We start from the raw sequence: 16902 nt of genomic DNA, 5'->3' as shown, positions 1-16902 counted from the left end.
AATAAGCGAAGGAAACACTAATACAATTTCTCTACAAAGGAGCAAATACATCAATTTTGGATAATATCCTAGATACGATAGCAACCCAGTAATATAATTACTACTGTTTCAGAGAAAGTGGAGGCGCCTTGCCTTGCCTTGTCTGCTTGTAGATTTGTGAGTGCATGTTGTCTGGTGAAAAGAGACATTGAATTTAGACAAACATGCTGCCACTGACCAGCATGTGATTTTGCCAAGTTGCTTAACCTCTCTGAAAAGTAGTTGTTGGTTTTTTTTTTCAACGATAAACTGGATAATAATATCCAATAAGGCTATTTCCAATGGGCTAGTCACATTTGTAACTTGAAGTAAAAAACGAACTTAAAGCACATAACTTAGGAGATACTTGATAAATGTTAATTACCATCTTTTTTTTTCTTCCTTCATACTTATTTCCTTGTTCATAGTCATTTGAGGCATCATGAACAAAGGAGATAAGTTAATCAATAGTTGCTTATGCAAGAATAGTCAAACAGCTGGACATTTCAACTCTGCTTAACAGAAGCTCCATAGGAGAGGCGCTAGAAGAACTATTTCTTCCGCTGAGCACATTTTTTACAAGATGCACATTTTCGACAATTTTGAAAAACTAATATGTTGTCATGAAAGGATGAGAAAGACTAAAGTATGAGCAAACTGGTGTGAGAAGGCAGTCGCGAGCAGCCTAATCAACATCTTACTTATCCCCATCCAACCATGGGGTCAGAGGCCCCCCAGGCTCAGCCACACCCCCAGATAATGTTAGAACTGGAAACTCTGTCAAGGCAAAATTACCCAAAACTCATATTAAAAGTTCTAGCCTTCCATTCTTTGTAGAATAGAGTAACAAAATGAACCTTTATGGCAGAGCATAGGAAAGCACACAGGAAAATGGACAAATGCTAACTTTCCTGCTCTGATGTAACCCTTTTAGTTATGACTTAGAATCTTCCGATATCCTCCTCAGTGCAATCATACATTTCTCTGATTATTAAGCAATTTTTTCTTGAGGATACTCAAGATTACTGCTTAACAAGTTATTGTCATGTGGTCAACATGAAATGAGCAGAGGGAGAATCAAGACAGGTTTGAAGCTCAATTGAGCACATGCTGGCAGCCTCTAGCTGTATCTCAGCAGCAAACTTGGGCATCCAAGTTTTCACAATATTTGTAGGAAAACAAATACTCTAAACCACAGGTGCATGCAATGCTCATAAAGATTTCATCAAAGTCCTCAAACTGTCCTGTAGGCTAGAGAGAATTATGAATTTTATGAAAGACACACATAGCAGCCTGACATGATTTAAGAACTAAGAACTCAGGAGCAACAGGGCCAAATCATGACCTTGAGTGAAGACTCCTGCTTTACATGGTTTATTTCCACATGTAAAAAGCCAGAGCCCCAAACTTATAGTTTATGAAGACAAACTGAGTATCATTATTCAAACTCTCTCTAATCATCTCCATCTGTTAGCCTTTAGTCTCACTCCCTCCATTCTACCCCACTATTCATTTTCTTTCTCTCCATCCTAAGATGAGGCTGAAACTACATTGCAAGCATCAAGAAACTGAAATACTGCTTCGAGATCAATGACCCTACTCAGACCCTTCTAGACTCTTTACTCTCCACAGACCTGATGTGAAGGGTTGTCAATTCTAGCTGAAAACATAACATATTTACACATCAGGTCAAAATATGGATACTAGATTATCCCTAGAGAAAATATTAAAGCATAGACCCACTAAGATGAAATGTCTGTTCATTTGAAAGATGGCTGTTAATTAATGTAAAATTACTCTTTTAGCTGGAACAATAAATTGAATAGAAATATCGAAAAACATTTCAGTTTATCAAAAAAAGAGAAAAAAGAAAAAGAAAAAAGAAAAAAAACAGTAGAATTAGTTTATACTTGAGCAGAGATTTATTTATGCAGCTAATATTTTAGGTTTTGTGGTCCATACATAAGGTTTTTGGTCTCTGGCAACTACTCACCTTTGCCACTGTAGCTTGAAAGCAGACGTAGACACCATATAAACAAATGGGTATAGTTGTGCTACAGTAAAACTTTATTTATGGACACTGAAATTTAAGTTTCATATAACTTTCGCATGACAAAATATTCTTTGAATTTTTTTCAGTCAATTAAAAATGCATTGTATAGTGCACAGATCACACAAAATGGGGAGCGGAGAGGAAATGGCCCATGTATTTGCCAATCCCTGATATAATGCAAGGAATGTGAATCATATAGGCAGAAAATATTGGTCTCCATTGGATAAATTATGAAATCTAAGTTTTAGTTTTTAAACTAGACTCTTATGTGGAGAAAATAAAGTAATACATGTGAAAATAATTTCAAACTTATGCATTATACATAATAGTTTTTGGTGATATTTATTTATACAGACCTTGCCACATATATAAACTTACCACATAAAACCCCAGAAGCTCACAAATTAGTAGAGAATGTCAAAAATCACAAAGGTAATAAATGAGCACACACGTAAGCCATAGTGTCAAAGCAAAGGTATAAATTAGTCTCCAATATTGTTGGCAGCCAAGGGAAGCTTTCAATTCAATTGAACAAATATTTATTTTGTTAATATATACTATGAGACAACCATTGTTTTGAGTGCTAGGAATACAATGATTAAAGCAGGAAAGAGTCTTGGCTGTAAAGGCATCGAATGCAATTGTCCTTTAAACATCACAAGTTTGAACTGCATAGGTTGATTTACATATGAATTTTTTTCAATAAATATATATAGTACTGTAAATATATTTTGTCATAATTTTATTAATAACATTTTCTTTTCTCTAGATTATTTTATTGTAAGAATACAGTATATAATACATATATCATACAAAATCTGTGTTACTCGACTGTTTATGTTATTGGTAAGGCTTCTGGTCAACAGTAGGCTGTTAGAAGTTAAGTTTTGGGGGAGTCAAACATTATACACAGATATTTGACTGTTCAGAGAGTCAGTGCCCCTAACCCTCTGCATTGTTCAAGGGTCACCTGTAGTCAGTAATATTACCCTTTTTGATAATAAGGAAAAATAATTCTTTAAGGGAAGAAAAGCCTCCCCTGGTATACAATACTGAAAATAATTTCATTTGAAACTTCACGTAGGCAACATGGCTATGCTATGAAGACTCTTGTCTTGGTAACGCACCTATGAAAGTGCAATATTAAATTCCTTCTTGCATTCTTCAATGAAAACTGAGGACAAGGCACCAAAGTCTGTCTCAGTTAAACTAACCTTGCAGGAAGCCAACATGGCCTAGTGCAGACATGTAATTTTTAGCTGACCTAACTTAATCCAAGGACAGAACATAAATTACTAGAAAAAACTTATTTCTAACAATCTGTATCAGAATAATCTTGGACTCTTCTGAATATTGTTGATTCCTGGATTATACACTATCTTAATGAGTTAGAATCTCTGAAGTTACACCTGTTAATCTGCCTTTTGAAAGAGTTCCTTGGGATTTTCTTTAATATCTAAAATTTTAAGAACCTTTCACTCTGAGCCGGATTTTTTAAACTGTTTTCATTCTTCAGACGTCATGAAATCAATTTAGAGAGAGAGCATTTTTTTAATATAAAATAGATTTTTTTAAAATTGAAATAATAAAATAGTAAGCATTCAAGTGTACTATACTTTAAATATTTTTAAAATATTACATATAGTAAGCATATTTTTTGAAATTTTTGTTTTTATGTACATGTACAGTATAATAGTTCATATGTATATCTTACTCTGGGCTTCAGTCAAAAAACTCTGAAAACAGTGATTAAGAAGTACACACTGTCTTCAGATCCTTCAAAGATTCTCTGAAAATATCCGTCTTCTTAATACACCTGAGAATTAAAAGCAAACAGTTGCATGTAATATAGATATTATATATATATTTACAGTTGCATGTATTATATATTATATATTATATATATATATATGCTTTTGTTTTAAATGTACGCTAGTGAAGAGAAGCATCAAATATGTTCTGTCTACCATGTTGTTCATTCATATTTAAAAAAATACATATTGTTAGAGGGGTTAAGCTGTCCCTGTGGATGAAAAGCTCTGGTAAAACATGTTCAAACTCATCGCCACCAGCAGAAGTCTTCTGGCCATATCTTACTGAGATTTCTGGGGGAAAAAATAGCAGTAAATATCCCTGGCCGTTTTTGTGTTCTTTATTTATTATTTTATGTAAGACAATAACTCATCCCAATTTTATTAATGGTATTAGAAGATAATACTTAGAACATTTCAGTGCATTGACTCCTTATGATTAATGAAAGTAAATTTAATTTTTCATCCAATCCAACATAGTCAACTCTGAAAATTGATTCTCCTCCCCAAATTATGATACATGTCCCATTACAGCAGGTACTATTTCAAACAGAACAGATGCTCCCCTCAGTATTAGTATAATATGAAAGCGCACACATTTTCAAGAAAGCATATCTTTCAAGGATTCACAGAGAAGAAAGTGGCTTTAGTACCTCAATATTTCAATAAACAAATATTAAGTCAATTCAGAAGTAAAACAACGAAGTCCATGCTTCCCATTTGAGGAAATCCTTATGGAAAGCAATTTAGTTAAGTATTAACTTTATTGTTGGGAAATTGTCCTTTAGAGCAAGTATTTTTAACATAGAGTTCATAGAAGAGTTTCAGCGTATTTGTGGACTCTCTGAAATGCCCTGAAGAATTTTGTTTATACTAATATATAGATCTCTCTGGGGATCAATAATTCAAGCTCTAGATCTTCTCCATCTGTTTTCAGGTAAGATTGACACATTCTCTTCCTTGTATTTGTATTTATTCCTGAAGTCTTTCATTAGGTAACGCCCTGACATTCTCTTCTCCAAAACAGAAACAAATAAGCCTTCACTACAAAGAACAATAGTTGAGAGGAATCTTAAAGGAAATGAAAAGGCCAAAGTTAAAGTATTTTTAGAGATGGTTTTTGTCCACTCAGGAGTAGTAGAATAAAGTAAAAAACTTGCTGATGATATGTAATTTTAATAGTGATAAATGAAATAATAATTGAAGGTCAAGCCAGGTAAGTCATCAGGAAAGTAACTTGTTAAGTCAACATTCGCCTCAAATAACAGTGGTTAATATTAACATGATTTCCTAGAAAATGATAATCTCTATCATAAATCACACAACAAATGCACAACAGAGGCCACTTTTGAAATGTCTTTTAAAATATGCAAAAAAGAAAGTATAAAAATATATTGTGTAGGAAAAAAATTCATGGCAATTTTGTAAAATGGCAATATTCTGCACCTTTTGCCCCAACTGGTCTTCTTCCATTTGGTTAAGATATATTCAGAACTAGTGATCATTTATGGATTTTCATGAAAGAAACCCCAAAACTGCAAGAGTTAGTTTTCATAATTAATACATAACCAAAGTATCCTTTGTCAATAGAAGTTTTATCAGACATTTTCAAGGAAATGTCAGAATTTTTTTTCATTAACGCTAAGTTTTGATTTCAACACATATGACAACAGGAGTAATATTTTGATTTGCTTCATTCGATTTGATAGGATGGGGAAGGGAAACTTTCAGAAAAAGTACTGGCATGGGTTGCAAAACAGATTAAAAAAATTGGAAACTCCTAGAATATAAATATTCTCATTTGACACATGAGGCAGTTTATTCTTAATAAAGTTTAAGAATATGTTAGGAAATGCTCTGAACCATGATGCAGCAGTGCCACAACACTCTGATCTTTAATAAGTAAAAATGTGCAAGAGGCATTTGTGGATATTTTTGGAATCAAAGTTTCAATATTTTTTTCTTGTTTATTAAAAAAAATATTTTAATGAACAGTCGACATTCAGTATTATATTACTTTTTGGTGTACAGTATAGTGGTTAGGCATTTATATAACTTACTAAGTGATCCCCCTGATAAGTCTAGTACCCTACTGGTACCATACATATTTATTAAAAATATTATTGACTATATTCTTTAAGCTCTAACTTTACATGCCCATGACCATTGTTAACCACCAAGTTGTACTCCTTAATTCCTTCACCTTTCTTCAAACCCTCTAGCTCTCTCCCACTGGCAACCATTAGTTTATTCTCTTTATCTATGAATTTGTTTCTGATTTGATCATTTTTCACATTCTACATATAAGTGAAATCATATTTGTTTTCTATCTGACTTATTTCACTTAGCATAATACCCTCTAGGTCTATCTATGATGTTGCAAATAGTAACATTTAATTCTTTTTTATGGCCAAGTAGTATTCCATTGAATATATATACAACTTCTTTATCGAGTCATCTACTAATGGACACTTAGATTGCTTCCATTTCTTGGCTGTTGTATACAAAATGTCCTTCTTTGTCTCTTGCTATAGCCTTTGTTTTAAAGTCTATTTTGTCTGGTATAAGTTTTGCTACCCCAGCTATTTTGTCACTTCCATTTGCCTGAAATATCTTTTCTCATCCCTTTACTTTCAGTCTGGGTGTGTCTTTGGATCTGAAGTGGGTCTCTTATAGACAGCACATGTATGGGTTTTGTTTACTCATCAATTCAGCTACCTTGAATTTCTTTTGACTGGAGCGTTGAATCTATTTACATTTAAAGTAATTATTGATATGTAGTTATTTCCATTTTATAATTCAAATTTTTATTTTCATCTCTTTCTCTTTTTCTTCTTAAAAAGTCTCTTTAATGTTCTTGTAATACTGATTTTGTGGTGATGAACTCCTGTAGCTTTTTCTTATCTGGGAAGCTCTTTATCACTCCTTCCATTCTAAATCATAGCCTTGCTGGGTAGAGTAATCTTGGCTGTAGGTCCTTGTTATTCATTACTTTGAATATTTCATGCCAATCCCTCTAGGCTGCAAAGTTTCTGTTGAGAAAGCAGCTGATAGTCTTATGGGAGCTCCCTTGGAGGTAACTAACTGCTTTTCTCTTGCTTATTTTAAGATTCTCTCTCTGTCTTTAACCTTTGACATTTTAATTATGATGTGTTTCAATGTGGGCCTTTTTGGGTTTATCTTGTTTGGGACTCTGCACTTCCTGGACTTGTATGTCTATTTCCTTGGCCAAGTTAGGGAAGTTTTCAATAATTATTTCTTTAAATAGGCTTTTGATTTCTTTCTTTTACTCTTCTCCTTCTGGTACCACTACGATGCAAATGTTATGCATGAAGCTGTCTCAAAGGTCCTTAAAATGATCCTCAGTTTTTTAATTCCTTTTTTCTTTTTGCCATTCTGATTAGGTGTTTTCCACTACCTTGTCTTTCAAATTGCTAATTCAGTTTTCTGCTTCATAATCTGCTGTTGATTCCACCTAATGTATTCTTTATTTCAGTTATTGTATACTTCATTTCTGACTCTTTCCTTTTTACAATTTCTATCTCTTTATATAAGTTCTCACTGATTTCATCTATTCTTTCCCTAAGTTCATCAAACATCCTTATAACAGGTGTTTTTGAACTCTATATCTAGTAGATTGCATGTCTTCATTTTGTTTAATTCTCTTTATGGAGTTTTATCCTGTTCTTTCATTTGGGACATGTTTTTTTCTTCTTCATTTTGGCTACTTCCCTATGTGTGTTTCTATGTATTAAGTACATCTGCTACGTCTCTTAGTTTTGGTAGGATGGCCTTATGTAGTAAGTGTACTGTAGGGCACAGTGGTACAGACTCTCTTGTCACTTGAGCTGGGTGCTCCAGGGGTGTCCCTTGTGTGGGTGTGTGTGCCCTCCTATTGTAGTTGATCCTTGATTTCTGTTGGCACATCAGAGGGGGGGATTGACCCTCAGGCTGACTGGCTGTGAGGACTGATCATGACTATAGTATATGAGCTGTCATGTGGAGGCTGATTCCATGAAATGGGATTTGCTGTAGTGGGGCTCTGCTGCCTGCCAAATGTACCCTTTGGGTATGTCATTTGTGAAGCATATTGGGTGGTGCTCTGGTATGGTCTGAGGCTGAAAACCGGATGCATTGGTTTTAGGGTCTCTTGGGAGGAACTCCATTACAGGCTCAAGTCAGCCACTGCCTGTGACTGACCCAGGGACACCTGGTGGAAGCTACAGAGTGATGTGTGGTTAGTAGCTTCCTGTGCTGGACTTGAAGGCACCTGGAAGAGACTGCTGTGAACGAAGGCTAACTGTCACTACTGTCGGGAGTGCTTAGCAAGAGGTACAGGGCATACCTAAGCCAGACATTGCTTATTTGGAGTTTGTGGACCTTTAAGAAATTTTAGGAAAGATTGCGGCATGAGCTGAGGCCAGCATCTTGTGAGGAACAGCCACTGAAGGAGGTTCTATCTGATGTGTGGGTTGGATAAGGCAGGTTCTCAGGAAGTCACAATGGTGGGAGAGTTTGATACTCAAATTTGGTGACCATCTGCCTGCAGGCTGGGTTGGGGAAGGGCTCAGCAGGAACAATGGCACCTGCAAGCAGTTTGGTCTTGGAGAGAGCTGTCTCTCCAGCCCTCATCCTGAAGCCAGACAATTAAATTCCTCCCAGTATGTCCCTACTGGAGCTCAGAGCAAATGAGTCCATCAGAAAGTATGTCCGTACATGGGCCCTTTAAGAGGAATGCCTAGAACTCCAGCAGCCCTTTATCTCTCTCAGATGGAGTCCCCACTGATTTATAGAACCAGATATTGTGGGGACTCCTCTTCTCAGCACTGGTGATCAGGCTGGGGAGCCTGAAGTAGAGCTGGGACTCCTCACTCCTCAGGAGGAACCTCTACAGCCAAGGTATTTCTCTAGATTCTTAACCACCACATGAGGGTGTGGGACCAGCCTGTTTCATATCCCTGCCTCTCCTATCAGTCTCAGTGTCATTTCTTCTACTTATTCTTAGTTATAGGAATTCTGTTCAACTAGTCCTCAGGTTGTTCTCAAGGGTGGTTGTTCTATAATTTAGTCGCAATGTTGATGTGGTCATAGGAGGAGGCAAGCTTGTGTTCACTTACTTTTGACAGGAATAAAAATTCAAATTTCTGCAACATAGTAATCTGATAACTATCTAAGAGGCCTTGGAAATAGTCCTAAGATACTGTGTACAGTTTTGAAAGAGTTTGTTTTTGCTTTTTGAAGGCAAATGTAGTCATCTCTATGTATTACTTCTCTAGGTCTTTGTGTCTTGAACTCAGACTGGGACCTAAGGTTATTTTTGTTTGTTTCCACTTTGGTGAAAAATTAATATACGAATAGTATGAATCATTTGACCCACTAAAATGCCAATTTTTAAGGGGTTGTAGGGATCCAAAAACCACAAAAAACGTCATTTTAATCCATATGTATTTTTAAGAACTTTTTAAAATCTTAAATAAAATTCATGGCAATTGTAAAAAAAACTTCAAATGTGAATTATTATGCTTCTAAGTCACTTTAATGGTTTCCTAGTATACTATTGTTTGATATGCCAGCTAAGTACTAGATAACAAGTTAGAGAAACTGAATTCATGTTAACATAAGCAGCTAATGGAAATTTTGACTCGTATAGCTGTAAAAGATACTAAAATATAATAGTGTCAATCTCTCTCTCTCCATCCATCTTCTTTCCTAGCCTCTACTGGGCCTCCATTCTCTCCTATAGCATATGCATAGAAAACAAGTCTCTAGAAGCTCTGAGTTTATGACATTACAGCTCATTATTCAAAAGCAAAGAAAAAACTTCTCTCCAGCTTTCAAATATCAAATTTCTTATATAGACTTTGATTAACCCAAACTGGGTCACACATCCACCTCTGAACCAATACCTGAGGCAAAGGGATTGGGCATGAGGCTTGGTCATGTCTCGTTCATGTGTCTGCCCCTTTGGAGTGCTGCTGATGTTGGCCCCACTAGAATCAGTGTTGGGTAAGAGATAGGAGTGGTGGGCTGGAGCCAAATCTAGCTTTCTGGCATCAACTGTGTACAACTCTTTCCAACTACAGATAGTAGCTTAAAATCAGCCATGGTGAGAATATTTACACAGCAGAAATCAGGATACACTGCAACCCAGGATTTTTTTTTCTGAGAACAGGTTGTTAAATATTTATCAGAAACTCCTAGATGAAACCATTTCCCTATAGGGCTGAGGTTAGGAAGACAAAAGGTTCAGGGTACGCTATCAGTATGCTATTACCAGACCCATTTGTTTTCTATGAGTGCAACTAATAAGTAGTATTCATAAAACCAAAAGATTATTAACTTTTACAATGAATTTTAGTGAACAGAATACTGGAATTAAAGAGGTCTTTCAACCCATTTCCCATTTAGGGAAAAAAAATAATGTGCAGCTCGCTGCCAATGTTAATTTAAAATTTCCACCTGTTTTCAGACTACTCTAAGCAGAGTTTTAGAATTCAGTTTTATATAGCATTTACTTACTTTACCAGTGTTCAAACAGAGGAAAATAATATTAACAAGTTCCAAGAAAAGGAAAATATCTACATTCATATAATTCTATTAGAACCTTACCTGTATATCATGGTATTTCACTTGGAGTAAATTTTACACTAGGCTTTCCTCTATGAAAAAAAATAATCTTTTTATTGAGTTGGTCTTTACAAAGGAAAGTATCAAGCTCTGATGCATGTACCCATAGTAAATATATATTTTGATAAATACTTTCCAAACTTTTTCAGATATCCACCGGCTATACAACAGCATTCGTTTCCCAAATATTATTTGAACACTATCTACATACCAGTCTCTGGTTTCATCTTAACGCAGAAGTGAAAGTGAGCAAACTTTTGAGACTCTCTCAATGCCGATTTTTCTAAGATTTGTTGGAAGTTCCTTGTGAAATGGCTTATAATCACAGGTTAGGCTGCCTAACTGAACATATTTTTCCTAGTCAGATAATGGACAGTGCCTCTTGTTTTTGCTTCAAAAATAACTTTTTTTTCCAAAGAGAAGCTTGTTTTGTCAAGTTTAAATGTAACTACATTTATTGAGCAACTATCAATAATAACTATGGAATAACTTACATTAACATAACTAACATTCATTTAACATTTACTAACTTTATAGGCACTGTGCTAAGCACTTTACTTTCATTGTCTTATTTAATCCATAGGACAACCCTATTTATGAAGCAGAAAATTTTATCCCCATTTAACATATGAACACATTGAGGCAAAAAGAAGGTAAACAGCTCTGTCGAGGTCACATAAACACTAAATAACTTTGCCAGGAATCAAATCCTAATGTGACACCAAATTCCATGCACTTTACTGCCTGACTTCCTGAGGAGGCTCAGAAGCAGACACCTGTCTGAAGTGTGATTGTTACAGTCTTCTCACACAAAACACATAAGGTCATTAACCTATTATCAGGTTCATTTTATCTTTTAACTTGTAATTTGATAGCTCTTATATTTCCCTTGAAATCCTATTTTAGCAAGGCTATAGGTCTCAGGCTTAGATACACATGCTTTAACCTACTTTCATGTTCTCTCCTTATTTAACAGAGTTTATTGCTCCCTCCCTGTCACAGAGGTAGCTATGTTAACTGGTAGAACAACACTTGGCTGAGGAGAAGGTACAGGTGAGTAGAGATACTATTAGAAGAAGCAGTCTATGATACCCCAGGGAGTATTTGTACTTTAAAGAGGATTACTAGTCCTGGACAATTATCCAGAGTTATTCCTGGATTGAAGAGCTGTTTTAAAGCAACAGATCCCTCAAATCATTCCACATAGATAAATATCTACTTTGACCAGCTCCAAGATATCTGTTCACCCTTGACTTATATTTAAAAATGAGTCTGACTGAAGCATGGGAAGTGCCCTTAATCAGCAGATAAATGCAGCAAGAAAAGCAACAGCAAATCTAATATGGACATCCTTTTTATTTCTTTCTCTCCTGACTGAAAGCCATATGAAGGTAAAGACAGTAGCCACTTTATTCACCAATTCTTATTAACCACATACCACAATATCTGGCAGTAATAGGGACTCGAGAAATAAATACTAAATACATTTGAATAAATAAATCCCCTAAGTATAGCTCTTTGAGTTACAGTTCTTTATCATACTGTTCAATCACTTGCAATTTTTCTTGTGAGCTAGTAAAATATAAATTAATTTAAAAGATTTTTAAACTTTGACAGAAGAAAGTAAAAATAAAAACTTTCTGTCATTTTTCAAAATAATTGGAATAAGCCAGGTTCACAAAGTCAGGATTGGAAAATCACTGCTATAGGTAGTTATGCCAAAGGGATTTAAACACTCTCTTAAAACAGTTCTTTTTAGCCTTCATGATGAAAGTTTTGTTAACCTTGTGAAAGCTGTGCATGTGAACAGATGCATGCTGGAAAAATGAAATTTGAACAATATTGGCCAGAGAACAAAGGGATTCAGACCTGAATGATTTCCCCATTTGGCTAACAGCATATCAATCACAGGTGACATCAGGAACTGCTCTGCTGTGACACAGAAGAGCTGCACTGATTTCTGTTAGACATGCTTTTGCTAAAATAGATTAATTCTTAGTCATCAGAATCTGATTTGAGCTCAAGCTTAGCCGGCTAATTTTCAGCCTATGGGAATCAAGTCACGGTAATTCTTGATCATTTCATGGAAAAGAAACTGCAAAGATAAAAGCAAAATACACCAAGAGGCTACCAATGTCAGATATTTCCTGCGTCTCTGGTCCATTAAACATCATCTGGTGAGGGTTTACTTTTAAAGGCATAATTCCCCTAATAATTAGAAGTGAAATTGTCAAGGTGCATAGTTTACTATTAGGAAAAATGTCACCAGAACAAGGCTAATTAAACCTTTGCTTTTCATCACAGTCTAGCTCTGGTTGCTATAGTTCCCTGTGATTTGAAGCAATGGTCTTGGGACACATTTTGTTTCCAAAGAAATACAGGGTGTTTTAGAGCAAACAGTAAGCAGAAAGGAATATTCCAGTGGGAACTTGATTTATAAGGAAGTAGTAAATAGTGGTTTTTCTTCAATTTATTTTTTACATTAAAATGACTGTGCTTCCTCCATAACCAACTTGGCTCAAATATACGTTTTTATTAAATGCATGTATGCCTTCTGGAGGCATTTTGGCAGACACCAAACAAAATAATGAATAGATCCTGGTCCTTGCCCTTGAGATTGTCTAGTTCACTGGGGAGATGCTGTGCTAAGTACTATGAAAAGGAGGTACAAGGTGCTATGGAAATCCTGCATGTAGGGATCCTGTAAGTTAGAGGAGGCAGCCCACAGGCAGTCACTGCAAAGTTGAGTCTTGGAACATAAATAGGACTTTACCAGGATTATGAACTTCCAGTTAAACCTGGCAGAATATAGTTCCCTCTTGCAACTCTTCTACAGGCATTTGTTTTTAAATAAACTTTTTACTTTGGAATAATTTTAGATTTATAGAAAGTTACAAAAGTTGAAAAGTTAATACAATTTTCCCTAATATTAACATCTTATTTTACCATGGAATATTTATCAAAACTGAGAAATTAACATTGGTATGATACTATTAAGTAAACAGACATTATTCATATTTCACCAATTTTTCTACTAATGTTTTCTTCTTTTGTTCCAGGATCCAATTCAGGATACAACATTGCATTTAGTCATCATGACTCTCTAGCTTTCTCCAACATGCAACAGTTTATCAGTTTTTCCTTATTTTTCATGACTGACAATTTTTAAAAGAATTGGTGAGATATTTTGTAAAACATATTCCAATTTGGATTTGTCTGTTGTTTTCTCATAATTAAATTAAAATTATGGGTTTTGTGGAAGAAATCACAAAGGTGAAGTATCCGCATGGCATCAAATCAATATGGCATAGTACCACTGATGTTAAGCTCCACCACCTATTTAAGGTAGGGTCTGCCAGATACAGCAAAGTTATTTTTCCCTTTCTTTCTCTCTTCTTTGTAAGAGTAAATAAGTCCAGCCCACACTCGAGGGGAAAGGAATTAAGTTCCACCTCCTGGATGGGGAAGTATCTACATATATTCTTAGAATTATTTTGTAAGGAAGATTTTTCCTCTTTCTCCATTTGTTTATCTATTTGATCATTTGTTTATTTCAGTTTGGATTCATATTTATTTTATACTTTGAGTTATTATCCAATATGATATTATTTACTTTGTTGCTCAAATTGGTCCATCTCTGACATTGGAAGCTCTTTCAGGTCAGGTCCTGTGTCCTTTTTACATTCTTTTAGCACTTCCTTGCTTTGGGGCACAAGATGCTGTAGGATTATATCGTATTATTCATTTTCCTAGAGAATCCTGTCTCTGTTTACTGGAGAAGAGTATTTAGCAATCAAGATATAGACACTGGGTATAGATTTTTTGCAGTATGCTTATAAGCTGAAATAAACAAACAAACAAATAAAAAAAAACAAAAACAAAAACAAGGATTAGGAAAATAGAAGAAATGACAGCCAAAAAATAATGGAAACTGGGAAGCAACTAGCAAACTGGAAAGTGTCTCAATAACCTAAGAAAAATTAAAGGTCACCCAGCAATGGAGGAAATACAGAAGCAAGCCTACCTGTACCCTGGAACCCCAGAATGGCTTGGAATTGGAAGTACAAGCTACCTCTGAAAATGGTTATGTAAGTGGGCTAAAAAGAGGAGAACAGATAAAAGGCCATATAATAAGCAGTTAAATCCTTAGTTCCCTTCTCACGCCATGTACATTCAATTATCCCTCTACTTACCAGCAATTATCCCTCTCCATACTAGCACAAAACTAGGGGTTTACTCTTCAGAGGAGTCAAATCAGAAGGACTCTGGACTTGGGAACAGTAGGCTCAGATGGCGGAGGGAGTGTCATATGGAAAACAGAATTAAATGAAAGATCCTATATGGAATTTTGAATCAGCCTAGTCCTATATACTTATTTGTCTCTGAGAATACTGTCAGCCAGATTAAAGGATTTCTCCTGAGATAAACTGGCCAAACCAGGAGAAAAGACCCACAGGTAGTGACAATTGAGGATCCCAACGTAAGTGGTCCAGTCAGCCTATCTTACAGTGAAGCCTGAAAGTCAACACCACAAATGCATGCCCACAGAACTCGCAGTAACCACCTTTTCCCCATTTTTTGTTGTGAAAGTTAAAAATAAAAAACATGTATAACATATATACCCACATGTGCATATATGTGAAGAATATATGCGTGTGTATATATAATATATATGAGGTTATTTGTTAGCATAGCATAATTTAGACTAAGCTAGTTTATATAGAAATTGGTACCTAGAAATGCAGTGCTATCCTAACAAAAACCTAAGGTCAGGGGCCAGCCACTAGGTGATAAGAAAACTTTGTTAATGAAGTCTGGAAAGATGACAATCCATACTATGCATTGACAAAACAATTGGTAAAACTGTTGCTTGTGATAACTTGGAAGACAGCTAACGTACTGAGTGAGATTTATATTTAGGTATAGAGGTTGGTAAACAAAATTAATGGCATACCTTACTTCCTATATATTATAAGACAGATGAATCTATTGTTTTTTTTAAGTCAATTTGCAATCTGAGATAAAAGTGAATAGAATTAAAGATGCTTTTGTTTCTCTTTCCCAAACATGCAGGCAAAACTGACAGAGCATTTGAGCTACAAAAGGGTAAATAAAATTCACCTATGCCAAGGGCCAAATCAAATATATGGTCCTAACATTGTTGCTTAAAACTTTTGAATTAATTAAGATGGAGCCTATGAATCCTTTTAGTTGGATGAAATAGTTCATAGATAAGAAACTGACGAATCTACCCCCATCTCCAAGAAATCTAATTTGCTCAAGTCACCTGTATTTAAGTTTAGAAAAAGAGGCACGTCTTAAAAAGAATTGAGAATGAGGTTTATAGGCACATAAAACAAGTTGAAATCAAATTTTAAAAAAGCCTAATTCTGAGAATATTATACTATTTAGGACTAAATATGATTATAACTGTTCTTGACTAAAAATGACCCTTGGGGCCCTCAATATTCCATGTAGAAGTAGGCTGAGAAAGTTGCTTAGCCCCAAAGAGGATATGTTAGAGAAAGATAACTTTCCAGAGAGTAGAGGCAAGAGCCACAGAGGATAACACCAAGAATTTATTCTTGGGGAACAGATGAGGGGTATAATCAAGGAGTATTCCTCATCTTCCAAGTATAGGTAGGATTCTTAAAACATATACTCAAGATAATTTCAGAATTGCCTCATGCCTATCCTTATTTCCCTTTCTGAAGGAGAATATTTTTTGCAATTATCCTCTCTTCTATTGTTGCATGTTGGATGTATTGTCTGAGTGAGAAACCACATTCAGATCTGATATAGTAAAGACAATCACAAAATTGTTTATTTTCATCTTAATTCTATTCCTGGACTTTGGATTTTTCTCCTCTGGGAGAAATGCAGAACCGAGGGAAGCAAATATTTGTGAATAATACTGGGGACTGTTCTAGACTGTGTTTTGTATTATTCTTCATTTGCCATCTTTCTCTGAAGGAGGATTATACATCACTCCTTGTTGACCTAGGCTTGGTCATGTGAATTGCTTGGAACAATGAAATATGAGCAGAAGCTTCATATTTCTCTTGTGCTTTATTTGCCCTGTGAGGTGAATTCAGCTATATCCATCAGCCTTGATCTTATAACAGGGATGACATAGAGCAGAGCTTCAGTCAACCTGTAATTAACTTATTGCAGAAGTCAGAAATAAACCTGTGCTGTTATAAGCCTACGAGTTTTTGAAGCCTTTGTTGCTTCAACAGAATTTTGCCCAAGCTGACTGATAAAGCTTTCCTTCCCCCTTTGGAGCTTTGCTGAACATATTGACATTTTCAAAGATGTCCTTGAGCCCTGCAACACTTATATGAGATGTAAGTTTCTAACATATTCTCACCCCCACCAAACAGAGGCTTCGGC

At 35.4% G+C, this 16902-nt stretch overlaps 1 long non-coding RNA gene across 1 annotated transcript; it reads left to right on the top strand.

Moving 5' to 3' along the window:
* Positions 1–4709: 4709 nt before the first annotated feature.
* LOC120588181 (uncharacterized) lies at positions 4710–14042 on the top strand. Its single transcript, XR_005649153.1, has 3 exons — positions 4710–4819; positions 11486–11562; positions 13569–14042. It is a non-coding gene; the product is annotated as an uncharacterized LOC120588181 (long non-coding RNA).
* The last annotated feature ends 2860 nt before the right edge of the window (positions 14043–16902 follow it).

Source organism: Pteropus medius, unplaced genomic scaffold (genome assembly GCF_902729225.1).
Source record: "Pteropus medius unplaced genomic scaffold, Ma_sr-lr_union100, whole genome shotgun sequence".
Classification (NCBI taxonomy): Eukaryota; Metazoa; Chordata; class Mammalia; order Chiroptera; family Pteropodidae; genus Pteropus; species Pteropus medius.
This window is presented reverse-complemented; position numbering and strand designations above follow the sequence as displayed.